A 13,757-nucleotide genomic window follows, 5' to 3' on the forward strand; every position below is an offset into this window, starting at 1 on the left:
GGGAGGAGAGAAAAGAAAAAGAGGGAGAAAAAAGAGAAGACATTCGGACTGAAGAAAGAATCTTCTTGTCCCATAGAACCAGTAGTAGCATACAAAATAAAATAACATAGCATAAGCAAATCAAACTGCGTACCAGTAATAGCTGTAGCCCTGCAATGGAATGGATCTGCCTGGAGAAAACAACTCGGGAAGAGTCTTCCACTCAAGGAGGGCACATAGACACTCCCCGGCGCCAACAAGAACAATAACCCGAGGGAAGTTCGTGACTCTTGTGGTGAAAAAAACTGAGAATAGCTTGCACTAACCAGATGTCTCAGCACATGGAGCATGGAGTAATTAAGACCTACTCCTGGTACTCTGAAAGGAAGCCACTGAAGAGGATGATGTCATCTTATCTCTCGCCACTAGATGTCATGTTCCCAGGACAGCAGGACGGGGATCCCAGAGATATACATCAGCCAATGGAGGGATTATACAAGAAAACTTATTCCTGCGCCAAAACTTTCCAAATAACACTCTAAAAATGCTGCTGTGCCAATCGTGAAAACACAAACAATATAAATATAAATAAACAGCGCAAATTTAGATAATTAATCAATATAATAAATCATATAAAATAGGTGCATAAATTATTCGTGTTTGCCCTTAATCTTAAACAAAAACACCCAAAAGTCCATGTGCTGAAAACATAATTAAATTGTAGAAATAAAAGTGCCAACTTCTTTTCTTCAGAAAATACTTTCACCTTCCACCAGTGCACAAACCAACATCGAATACACTCACCAGAACTTGGTGAGTAAAGGACCTTTAAGGAATTTTTAGGGATCCTAAACCCTCTTTGTTGCCACGCTAGGGAAAATCTTCACCCTCCGAATAGACTCCACCATCCAACCAAAAGAAAAAAAAAACTCACATAGCATAATATTGTCACACAATAGTAACTTTTTCCAAATGGAGATTAAGGCCACTCACATGTTAAACACTTGCTAAAGGCATGTTTATTATGTATAAAAGGCTTCAGTTCCAGCAGATATACAAACTTTTCCTTCCAGGACTCTCACATCCACAGTGGAACAAAGACAGGACTCCTCTTAAACCAAACAGTGAAACAAGATGGCCGCTGGAACGCACCGCTCAGCGTGCGCTCCACTCACCGGAAATGACGTCAGGCGCATGAAGTGTGGACCGGAAATGCGTCAACGCGTTTTGCCCCTCCCATAGGGCGTTATCAAGACACCCATCTCCCGTCCTCACTCACTTAAATATCAATAAAATACCCTCCCCTCCGATTTGATTGGTCAGACCACCTCCCAGGATAATTTCAGAGGCTGCTCCTCCCACTCCAAGACGTGAGAGACCTTTACAAAATGCCAATCCACATAACAACATCATGAATTCTAACAATTGATATAAACAATTCAATTAAAAACAATATCTTTATAGTTTAATATAATTCATATTAACAAATGTATATCTATCTAAAAACAGATTGCAAAATAAAAAATGAAATATAAAAATAAAAATAGATATAAATAAAAATAAAATTAAAAATGAAAATAAAAATAAAAAATATAAATAAAAATAATAATAAAAATAAATAAATAAAAAAATGAATAAAAAAAATATAAATAAATAGAAATGAAAAATAATGAAAAATAATAAATAAAAATAAAAATAAATAAAAATAAAAATAAAATAAAAATAAATATAAAAAAATATAAAAATAAATAAACATAAAAATCAAAAATAAAATAAACAATATAAAATATATAGCAGTCTTTAAACACTAAATTCTCTACTCTTACCAATCTGACAGGAAACAGTTGATATCTATATCTGAATTTAACCCCCTGGGCAACAAGGAACCCAATTTTAGGATCCATCTCGTTTCATTCTGTGAGATGGACTTGACCCTATCTCCTCCCCTCCAAGGTGCTAAAACTCGATCAATCCCACAGAATTTCAAACAAGATGGGTCCCTATTATGATACATTCTAAAATGATGGGAAAGACTATGATACTTATAACCTTTTTTAATATTTCTAATATGTTCCCCTAATCTCACTGACAATTTTCTAGATGTTCTCCCTACGTATTGAAGATGACATGGACATTCTAACACATAGGTGACAAACGAGCTATCACATGATATAAAGTTTTTTATCTTGTAAGAGGAACCATTTGAACAAGAATAAAACGTATCGTACCTTCTGATATTATCTCCTTTCATTGTTTTACATACCAAACATCTTTTACATTTAAAAAACCCCACACTATCAAGAAAAGTCGCCTTTTTCTTTGGAATATCTGGAACATTTTTTGCTAATTTTAATCTAAGTGTAGGTGGTTTTCTATAAACAAATGAAGGTTTCTTAGGTAATAGGTCATGAAGAACCTCATCCCTTTTTAAAATCTGCCAGTGTTTTCGCATTATATTTTCAAAAGCCTTATGCTGATTCGAATATCCCGTTATAAAGGATAATTCCCCTCTTCTATTTTCTTTCTTTATTTTATTTAACAAATCTTCTCTTCTGATTTTACTTACCTGGTTAACTGCACCTGTTAATATCTCCTCTTTATAACCTTTCTCCCTAAATCTCTCTAACAAAGTATCTGCTTGCTTATGAAAGATCTCCTTATCATCACAATTACGTTTCAGTCTTATCAATTGGCTTTTAGGGATGGATCTTAGCCAATTCCTATGGTGGCAACTATGTGTGGGGATGTATGCATTTCTATCGACTTCTTTGAAATGAGTCTTAGTATAAAACGAATCTCCTTGTTTGTAGATAGTTAAGTCCAAGAAATTAATCGCTTCTGTACTAATATAGTTTGTAAAGGATATATTATAAGGATTACACCCCATTTCATGAATGTAATCCTCCAGTTCTTCCTTTGTACCCTTCCAGATTATCACTATATCGTCTATAAATCTTTTATAGAGCAATAACTTATGATTCTTCTTTTCAAAAATTGCTTTATCTTCCCACATACTCATAAAAAGATTAGCTACTGATGGAGCATACTTCGCTCCCATTGCCACCCCGGTGCACTGTCTGTAATAACTATTCAAATGCCAAAAATAGTTATTCGACATTGCTAAATCCAGACATTCAAGAAGATATTTAATTTGTTCAGCTTTTAACCCTGATTTTTTCTTTAATGACCATTTTACCGCTCTTAAAGCATCAGCATGTCTAATATTTGTATATAATGCATTAACATCTACACTTGCCATGACACAATTACCTTCTATTCTTACTTGTTTTAAAACTGAAATTAAATCACCACTATCCTTCAAATACGATGGAAAGACCGAAACTATAGGCTGTAGGAATTTATCCACATACTCCCCCAGCCTAGAGAAAAGTGAATCGATCCCATTTATTATGGGTCTTCCCGGTGGTTTCATTAAGTTCTTGTGAATCTTAGGTAATTGGTATATAATTGGTGTATAACTCCTATCACCCACCAATCTATTGAGTTCCTCAGCGGACAAAGGGGGAGGTGTTGTAGTGTTGAATAAGAAGGATTACTATGAGGAACTCAATAGATTGGTGGGTGATAGGAGTACTTATGAATTACTTAAGGGTAACCCTATAAAAAGCTATAAAAATAAACTTGTGAAAATAGTGAAAAAAGGTGAAAAAGAAGGTTTTTTGAATAAGAGAGAGGCAAAATATTTAGTACCGAACGCACCTGTTACTCCAGTTATATACCAATTACCTAAGATTCACAAGAACTTAATGAAACCACCGGGAAGACCCATAATAAATGCATAAATAAATGTATAAAACGCACAGATATGCGTATGAAAGCAGACGTAAACTTGTGCTCTGCGAGTGAAATCTTTTCCATCAGTTTTTCTGCACGTATAGTGTGAACGAGGCCTAACTTGTATGATTTTATTAATGAGACACATTGTTAATTATGCTGATTTATGGGTAGCACTGATTTTAGCTTTAATAACTGTTGATCCTTCAGTTGAGAGGAGATACACGTTTTTTGGTGTAAGCAGCTTCCTTAATTAGGATACCTATACCACATAATAGGCACGGGATACCTATTGCTCGCCCGCCCGGCAGTGTCATTCAGTCACAGAATTCTATGAATGGGAAATGACACTCTCGGCTTGTAGTCCTCAGTGAACTACCACAGCACTGTTGAGCACTGTGATAGTTCGTTGTCTCTTCCCGTCAGTGTGTATCTCCTTGCCCGTACAGAGTAAAAGCACACATACACTGACAAGTCTGCAGAAGTCCTGCATAGCACCCGCGATCTGCTGATTGCAGGAGCAATGCTTTCTAATAAATGCACATTTTCTTACCTGCAAAAAGATGTGCATGTATTATTTATTTATTTTTTTTTTTATAGGTGAACTTATTCTTTAAAACTAGCTATGAAATGGGATAGTTGCCATTTTTGTAAACGTAAGAAACAGGCACAACAATGTGTCACATAGAGGCATCGTGAGGGGTGCAGCAATGAGGCCACAGTGTACAAACTGTGGACACCCTGTCCTCAGTCCATACTGAGCTCCTGAGCCGCACAGTGCCATTGGTTGGTAAGATGCTGTTAGGTGTGCAGTAGGCAGTGCCTTAGCAAATAATTACGCATCCCTCGCCCCATTCAGCTGATGATTGGAATGTTCCCCAGCCTACAATTGAATGTAAACAAAGGGTTGGGGTGCTGGGGATGCTGACTGATGTCATTGTTCAAAAAGTGCCATAGCCATGTTTGGTTTATTACATCAGCCAGCATTCTTAGCCCCTTCATTTACAATCAGCTGTCACCTGGAGAATCTCCTGGTTGTCAGCTGAATGGAGCCAGAGATGCATCCTTGGTTGCTAGGATAGCAGCAGCCTCCAGCATTCTAGCAACCAGCAAGCCCTAAGGAGGAAGCGTAACATCCACAACAGCTTTGCAGCGCAAACATGGTCTGGCCTGTCTCTGTACACCAAATTGGAGGTGGTTTTAATTACCTCCTGTTACGTTATCTACAAACTGTCAGTAATTCTTACATTTGAAAATTCCCAAAATAGGAACTATCCAAGTCTGTTGCATGTTTTGGAACTTTACGAGCAAGGCTTTCCTTAATTATGTGCAGATGATTTAAAGGCAATCTGGATCTCCCCAATGTGCCTAACATTGATGTCAGTGGGAAAATAATTCCTCATACATTGATGTCGGTTAAAATATAATGCCTGCTTGTACATGTGACTTACATCGATGTCACTGGGAATATAATGCTCTCAAGTTGCTGTAGATGGGAAAATAATTCCTGTTTCACTGGTGTCAGTGTGTTGCTACATAAGTGTACAGACGGTGGGAAGGGGTTTATTTGGTGTGGATGGGAAACCTCACATTGGAAGGAAGACCACATGAAATCACCACACACTGACAGCACAGCAACGAAGAACTCCCTTTAACACGTGTGTGCGTGTGCGTGTGCGTGCGTGTATATAACAAGTTTACTGCTACTTTAAATTGGTAAAGATTGTAAAATAATGCCCTTTATACTGGTGTCAATGGGAAAACTATTCCCCACCAACATACCAGTGACAGTGTGCAAAAAAAAAAAAAATAGATACATTGGTGTCAGTGGGAAAATAATTCCCCTTATGTGAGCATCCCTTTGGTAAAATTTTTCACATATGTGGATGTCAGTGGAAAAATTGCCAGTAAGGCTACGTTCACACTAGCGTTGTGTGCAGGCGGAAGAGAGGCGTTTGGGAAGCGTTTTTACCGCTTCCCAAACGCCTCGGACAATTCTGCACATTGCAGCACATGGTGCTGTTCTAACGGGAGCGTTAGCATTGAGGCAAAACGGACGCCTCTGGTCGAGTCAGGAGGCGTTGAAGCCTCCTATTCTAGTCTATGTTGCCGCTCCGCAAACGCCTGATTGGCAATTGCGGTGCGGTTGCGGGGCGTTTGCGGAGCGGTCACACTATTCAAACTTCATTATAGGTGTTTGTGGGGCATTTTTAATGCTCGGCAAACGCCTAGCAACCGCCGCTAAACCGCGCATGAGGCATTTGCCGAGCGTTAAAAAACGCTCCGCAAACGCCGGACCAACGCTTGCCAAACGCTATATGGGCGTTTGGCAAGCGTTAGTAAAACAGTCAAGTGTGAATGAGCCCTAAAATTGGAGTCAAAAATAATTTCCATTACACTGGTGTCATTAGGAAAATGATTTCTCTTTTCTTTTGTTAGTTCATCCTGGGACAAATCGGTTCAATCTCGGGACAAACTGATGCACCTGTCACCAAACACCAGGTTTTCTCTGGCCTGGTGGATCATCATTCAAGCTTTGGAGTTGGGAAAATCCTTCCTATTGATCTCTTAAAAGATCCTCACAATGGAAGCAAGTCATGGGTTAGATTCCCTATGAAATTGTTATTGCGATCTGTGTTTCCCCTGAGGACATTCACCTTCTATGTCCTGGTAACAGTAAGTGACATATAATGAGGGATTTTGGTTGCAGGGCTGGGACTGTGTTAGTGTTGGGGGGTAGTGAGGAGGCAGGGGTGTATCTGCCATGAGGCAAACAAGGCGTTTGCCTAGGATGGCAGTTTACGAGGGGGCGGCACGCCCCCCAGGCAAAAGGGACACTGTGTGTCAGCAACAGGGCTGCCATGGGTGAGTGTACAGCCAAGCCGACACACAAGGAGGGTCACCCGGGCTAAGGGACCGGCTGCAGAGGAGAGCAGAGTGGTGGGCGGATCCCTGGTGTGCGCTCGGAGCGCGTGAGGGCGGGGCCCACTGTCAGTGTGCGCTGGGACGTGCTGTCCTCCTGTCCCGATCCTGTCCCATGCCCCCGTCATGCTACCCCCCAACTGTCCCTCTGCGCTCCTCCTGTCCCACTGCCACTCACCTGTCCCTCTGCGCTCCTCCTGTCCCGCTGCCCCGAATCACTCTGTACCCCCCATCTGTCCCCACTGCCCCTCACCTGTCCTTCTGCGCTCCTCCTGTCCCATGCCCCCTGTCACGCTACCCCCCACCTGTCTCTCTGCGCTCCTCCTGTCCCACTGCCACTCACCTGTCCCTCTGCGCTCCTCCTTTCCCACTGCCCCTTACCTGTCCCTCAGCGCTCCTCCTGTCCCGCTGCCCCGATCCTGTCCCATGCCCCCGTCATGCTGCCCCCCACCTGTCGCTCTGCGCTCCTCCTGTCCCGCTGCCCCGATCCTGTCCCATGCCCCCGTCATGCTGCCCCCCACCTGTCCCTCTGCGCTCCTCCTGTCCCACTACCCCTCACCTGTCCTTCTGTGCTCCTCCTCCTGTCCCGATCCTGTCCCATGTCCCCCGTCACGCTGCCTGCCACCTGTCCCTCTGTGCTTCTCCTGTCCCACTGCCCCTCACCTGTTCCTCTGCACTCCTCCTGTCCCATGCCCCCCACCTGTCCCTCTGTGCTCCTCCTCCTGTCCCACTGCACTCCTACTGTCCCTCTGCCCCCACCTGTCTCCCCACCCATCACGCTGCCCCCCATCATGCTGCCCTCCCCCTGTCATGATGCCTCCCTCTTGTCCTGCAACCCTCCTACCTGTCTCGATGGCCTACTCCTGTCCTGATCTCCCCCTTCCTGCTGCCCCCCTCCTCTCCTGCTGCCTCCTTCCTGTCCTGCTGCCCCCCATCACGCTGACCCCCTCCTGTCCCACGACCTCCCCCTGCCATGTCACACTGCCCTCCATCATGCTCCTGTACTGAAGAAGTGGATCTTAAACAGCAAGGAGAGAGATAAATGTAGATGGGGGGTGGTCGATTTTAGTCTTGCCTAGGGCAGCAAAAAAGTAAAATACACTACTGTGCGGAGGGACGATTCTGGGACTGCAGGGATGGGTGAGTAGGTGGGGATCGCAGGGATGGGTCAGCATGTGGGGATCGCAGGGATGGGTCAGTATGTGGGGATCGCAGGGATGGGTCAGTATGTGGGGACTGCAGGGATGGGTCAGTATGTGGGGACTGCAGGGATGGGTCAGTATGTGGGGATTGCAGTGATGGGTCAGTATGTGGGGACTGCAGGGATGGGTCAGTATGTGGGGACTGCAGGGATGGGTCAGTGTGTGGGGACTGCAGGGATGGGTCAGTGTGTGGGGATTGCAGGGATGGGTCAGTGTGTGGGGATCGCAGGGATGGGTCAGTGTGTGGGGACTGCAGGGATGGGTCAGTGTGTGGGGACTGTAGGGATGGGTCAGTGTGTGGGGACTGCAGGGATGGGTCAGTGTGTGGGGATTGCTGGGATGGGTCAGTGTGTGGGGATCGCAGGGATGGGTCAGTGTGTGGGGATCGCAGGGATGGGTCAGTGTGTGGGGATCGCAGGGATGGGTCAGTGTGTAGGGACTGCAGGGATGGGTCAGTGTGTGGGGACTGCAGGGATGGGTCAGTGTGTGGGGACTGCAGGGATGGGTCAGTGTGTGGGGATCGCAGGGATGGGTCAGTGTGTGGGGATCGCAGGGTTGGGTCAGTTTGTGGGGATCGCAGGGACGGGTCAGTATGTGGGGATCGCAGGGATGGGTCAGTGTGTGGGGACTGCAGGGATGGGTCAGTGTGTGGGGATTGCAGGGATGGGTCAGTATGTGGGGATTGCAGGGATGGGTCAGTATGTGGGGATTGCAGGGATGGGTCAGTATGTGGGGATTGCAGGGATGGGTCAGTATGTGGGGACTGCAGGGATGGGTCAGTATGTGGGGATTGCAGGGATGGGTCAGTATGTGGGGATTGCAGGGATGGGTCAGTATGTGGGGATCGCAGGGATGGGTCAGTATGTGGGGATCGCAGGGAAGGGTCAGTATGTGGGGATCGCAGGGATGGGTCAGTATGTGGTGGATTGGAGGATGGGTCAGTATGTGGGGATCGCAGGGATGGGTCAGTATGTGGGGATCGCAGGGAGGGTCAGTATGTGGGGATCGCAGGGATGGGTCAGTATGTGGGGATTGCAGGGATGGGTCAGTATGTGGGGATTGCAGGGATGGGTCAGTATGTGGGGATTGCAGGGATGGGTCAGTATGTGGGGATTGCAGGGATGGGTCAGTATGTGGGGACTGCAGGGATGGGTCAGTATGTGGGGATTGCAGGGATGGGTCAGTATGTGGGGATCGCAGGGAGGGTCAGTATGTGGGGATCGCAGGGATGGGTCAGTATGTGGGGATCGCAGGGATGGGTCAGTATGTGGGGATTGCAGGGATGGGTCAGTATGTGGGGATTGCAGGGATGGGTCAGTATGTTGGGATTGCAGGGATGGGTCAGTATGTGGTGGATGGGAGGATGGGTCAGTGTTGTCTGTGATGGATACTACCAGCACTGATCTCCTGCCACTTCCAGCTCATACATGGGTATGGGGAGCCCTCTCTGTATATGGGTGACACACCATTCCTTCCCCCAGTGAGGACCCCTTTGCTCCCATCCTCACCCACCTACCTGTCTTCTGGATGAAGTACTGACAGCGCCTGCTGCTCACTGCACCCATCATCTGATACTTCATGTCCGTCCCCTCGCCCTTCACTTGCCGACATCGTTCCACCACCTGGGGAGATTCACCTTCTATGTCCTGGTAACAGTAAGTGACATATAATGAGGGATTTTGGTTGCAGGGATGGGACTGTGTTAGTGTTGGGGGTTGGTGAGGAGGCAGGGGTGTATCTGCCATGAGGAAACCTTTCTATTACATCCGGGACCACCTAGTAATGGCGGCTGTATTGTAGGCAGGTTCCCTTAATGGGACCTGGGGGGTCAGAGGTCACTGGCAATCTGCACAGGCCGGCTCCCTGCTTTGAATCTGCAGCATAGAGGAGACCCCTCTGATAAAGAACACAGACTGCCCGGACCCTCAGACATTTGTTATCTGATTGACCGACATGAAACCGCTCCTACCCCTTACATGGACTGTTCCGATTGGAGTGCCTTTTTACATGCATTGTTCCCATCGGTTTGCTCCTCTGCATGGACTGTTCCCATCGGAGTGCCCCCTTACATGGACTGTTCCCATCGGAGTGCCCCCTTACATGCACTGATCCCATCGGAGTGCCCCCCTTACATGGACTGTTCCCATAGGAGTGCCCCTTTACATGGACTGATCCCATAGGAGTGCCCCCTTACATGCACTGATCCCATCGGAGTGCCCCTTTACATAAACTGTTCCCATCGGAGTGCCCCTTTACATGGACTGATCCCATCGGAGTGCCCCCCCTTACATGGACTGTTCCCATCGGAGTGCCCCCTTAAATGCACTGATCCCATCGGAGTGCCCCTTTACATGGACTGATCCCATCGGAGTGCCCCTTTACATGGACCGTTCCCATCAGAGTGTCCCCTTACAAGGACTGATCCCATCGGAGTGCCCCTTTACATGGACTGTTCCCATCAGAGTGTCCCCTTACATGGACTGTTCCCATCGGAGTGCCCCTTTACATGGACTGTTCCCATCGGAGTGCCCCCTTACAAGGACTGATCCCATCGGAGTGCCCCCCCTTACATGGACTGTTCCCATCAGAGTGCCCCCTTACATGCACTGATCCCATCGGAGTGCCCCCTTACATGCACTGATCCCATCGGAGTGCCCCCTTACATGCACTGATCCCATCGGAGTGCCCCTTTACATGCACTGATCCCATCGGAGTGTCCCCTTACATGGACTGATCACATCGGAGTGCCCCTTTACATGGACTGTTCCCATCGGAGTGCCCCCTTACATGGACTGATCCTATCGGAGTGCCCCCTTACATGGACTGATCTTATCGGAGTGCCCCCTTACATGGACTGATCCTATCGGAGTGCCCCCTTACATGAACTGTTCCCATCGGAGTGCCCCCTTACATGCACTGATCCCATCGGAGTCCCCGTTTACATGGACTGTTCCCATCGTAGTGCCCCCTTACATGCACTGATCCCATCGGAGTGCCCCCTTTAGATGGACTGATCCCATCGGAGTGCCCCTTTACATGGACTGTTCCCATCGGAGTGCACCCTTTACATGGACTGTTCCCATCGGAGTGCCCCCTTTAGATGGACTGATCCCATCGGAGTGCCCCTTTACATGGACTGTTCACATCGGAGTGTCCCCTTTACATGGACTGTTCCCATCGGAGTGCCCCCTTACATGCACTGATCCCATCGGAGTGCCCCCTTACATGCACTGATCCCATCGGAGTGCCCCCTTACATGCACTGATCCCATCGGAGTGCCCCCTTACATGCACTGATCCCATCGGAGTGCCCCCTTACATGCACTGATCCCATCGTAGTGCCCCTTTACATGCACTGATACCATCGGAGTGCCCCCTTAAATGCTCTGATACCATCGGAGTGCCCTTTTACATGGACTGATCCCATCGGAGTGCCCCCTTAAATGCACTGATACCATCGGAGTGCCCTTTTACATGGACTGATCCCATCGGAGTGCCCCATTACATGGACTGATCCCATCAGAGTGTCCCCTTACAAGGACTGATCCCATCGGAGTGCCCCTTTACATGGACTGTTCCCATCAGAGTGTCCCCTTACATGGACTGTTCCCATCAGAGTGTCCCCTTACAAGGACTGATCCCATCAGAGTGCCCCTTTACATGGACCGTTCCCATCAGAGTGTCCCCTTACAAGGACTGATCCCATCGGAGTGCCCCTTTACATGGACTGTTCCCATCAGAGTGCCCCCTTTACATGGACTGATCCCATCGGAGTGCCCCATTACATGGACTGATCCCATCAGAGTGTCCCCTTACAAGGACTGATCCCATCGGAGTGCCCCTTTACATGGACTGTTCCCATCAGAGTGTCCCCTTACATGGACTGTTCCCATCAGAGTGTCCCCTTACATGGACTGTTCCCATCGGAGTGCACCCTTTACATGGACTGTTCACATCGGAGTGTCCCCTTTACATGGACTGTTCCCATCGGAGTGCCCCCTTACATGCACTGATCCCATCGGAGTGCCCCCTTACATGCACTGATCCCATCGGAGTGCCCCCTTACATGCACTGATCCCATCGGAGTGCCCCCTTACATGCACTGATCCCATCGGAGTGCCCCCTTACATGCACTGATCCCATCGGAGTGCCCCCTTACATGCACTGATCCCATCGGAGTGCCCCCTTACATGCACTGATCCCATCGTAGTGCCCCTTTACATGCACTGATACCATCGGAGTGCCCCCTTAAATGCACTGATCCCATCAGAGTGTCCCCTTACATGGACTGATCCCATCAGAGTGCCCCTTTACATGGACCGTTCCTATCAGAGTGTCCCCTTACAAGGACCGATCCCATCGGAGTGCCCCTTTACATGGACTGTTCCCATCAGAGTGCCCCTTTACATGGACTGTTCCCATCGGAGTGCCCCTTTACATGGACTGTTCCCATCGGAGTGCCCCCTTTACATGCACTGATCCCATCGGAGTGCCCCCTTACATGCACTGATCCCATCGGAGTGCCCCCTTACATGCACTGATCCCATCGGAGTGCCCCCTTACATGCACTGATCCCATCGGAGTGCCCCCTTACATGGACTGATCCTATCGGAGTGCCCCCTTACATGAACTGATCCCATCGGAGTCCCCGTTTACATGGACTGTTCCCATCGGAGTGCCCCTTTACATGGACTGTTCCCATCGGAGTGCCCCTTTACATGGACTGTTCCCATCGGAGTGTCCCCTTTACATGGACTGTTCCCATCGGAGTGTCCCCTTTACATGGACTGTTCCCATCGGAGTGTCCCCTTTACATGGACTGTTCCCATCGGAGTGTCCCCTTTCATGCACTGATCCCATCGGAGTGCCCCCTTACATGGACTGTTCCCATCGGAGTGCCCCCTTACATGCATTGTTCCCATCAGTTTGCTCCTCTGCATGGACTATTCTCATCGGAGTGCCCCCTTACATGCACTGATCCCATCGGAGTGTCCCTTTACATGGACTGTTCCCATTGGAGTGCCCCCTTTTATGGACTGATCCCATCGGAGTGTCCCCTTACATGCAGTGTTCCCATCGGAGTGCCCCCTTACATGGACTGATCCCATCGGAGTGCCCCCTTACATGGACTGATCCCATCGGAGTGCCCCCTTACATGCACTGATCCCATCAGAGTGCCCCTTTACACGCACTGATCTCATCGGAGTCCCCGTTTACATGGACTGTTCCCATCGGAGTGCCCCCTTACATGCACTGATCCCATCGGAGTGCCCCCTTTACATGGACTGATCACATCTAAGTGCCCCATTACATGGACTGATCCCATCGGAGTGCCCCCTTACATGCACTGATCCCATCGGAGTGCCCCCTTACATGCACTGATCCCATCGGAGTGCACACTTTACATGGACTGTTCCCATCGGAGTGCCCCCTTACATGGACTGTTCCCATCGGAGTACCCCCTTACATGGACTGTTCCCATCGGAGTGCCCCCTTACATGCATTGTTCCCATCGGTTTGCTCCTCTGCATGGACTGATCTCATCGGAGTGCCCCCTTACATGGACTGTTCCTATTGGAGTGCCCCCTTACATGCACTGATCCCATCGGAGTGCCCCCTTACATGCATTGTTCCCATCAGTTTGCTCCTCTGCATGGACTATTCTCATCGGAGTGCCCCCTTACATGCACTGATCCCATCGGAGTGCCCCCTTACATGGACTGTTCCCATCGGAGTGCCCCCTTATATGGACTGATCCCATCGGAGTGCCCCTTTACATGCACTGATCCCATCGGAGTGCCCCCCTTACATGCACTGATCCCATCGGAGTGCCCCTTTACATGGACTGTTCCCATCGGAG

At 48.2% G+C, this 13,757-nt stretch overlaps 1 long non-coding RNA gene across 1 annotated transcript in view; it reads left to right on the top strand.

Moving 5' to 3' along the window:
* LOC149452822 (uncharacterized) overlaps positions 1–7,834 on the top strand; it is a 46,795-nt gene extending 38,961 nt beyond the window's left edge. Inside the window, exon 4 of the long non-coding RNA XR_016314832.1 lies at positions 6,214–7,834. This is a non-coding gene — a long non-coding RNA (uncharacterized LOC149452822). The remainder of the gene's footprint in view (positions 1–6,213) is intronic.
* The last annotated feature ends 5,923 nt before the right edge of the window (positions 7,835–13,757 follow it).

The sequence above is a fragment of the Staurois parvus genome, unplaced genomic scaffold, assembly GCF_062004578.1.
Source record: "Staurois parvus isolate SC_StPar_1 unplaced genomic scaffold, SC_StPar_1.0 ptg000462l, whole genome shotgun sequence".
NCBI classification, from domain to species: Eukaryota; Metazoa; Chordata; class Amphibia; order Anura; family Ranidae; genus Staurois; species Staurois parvus.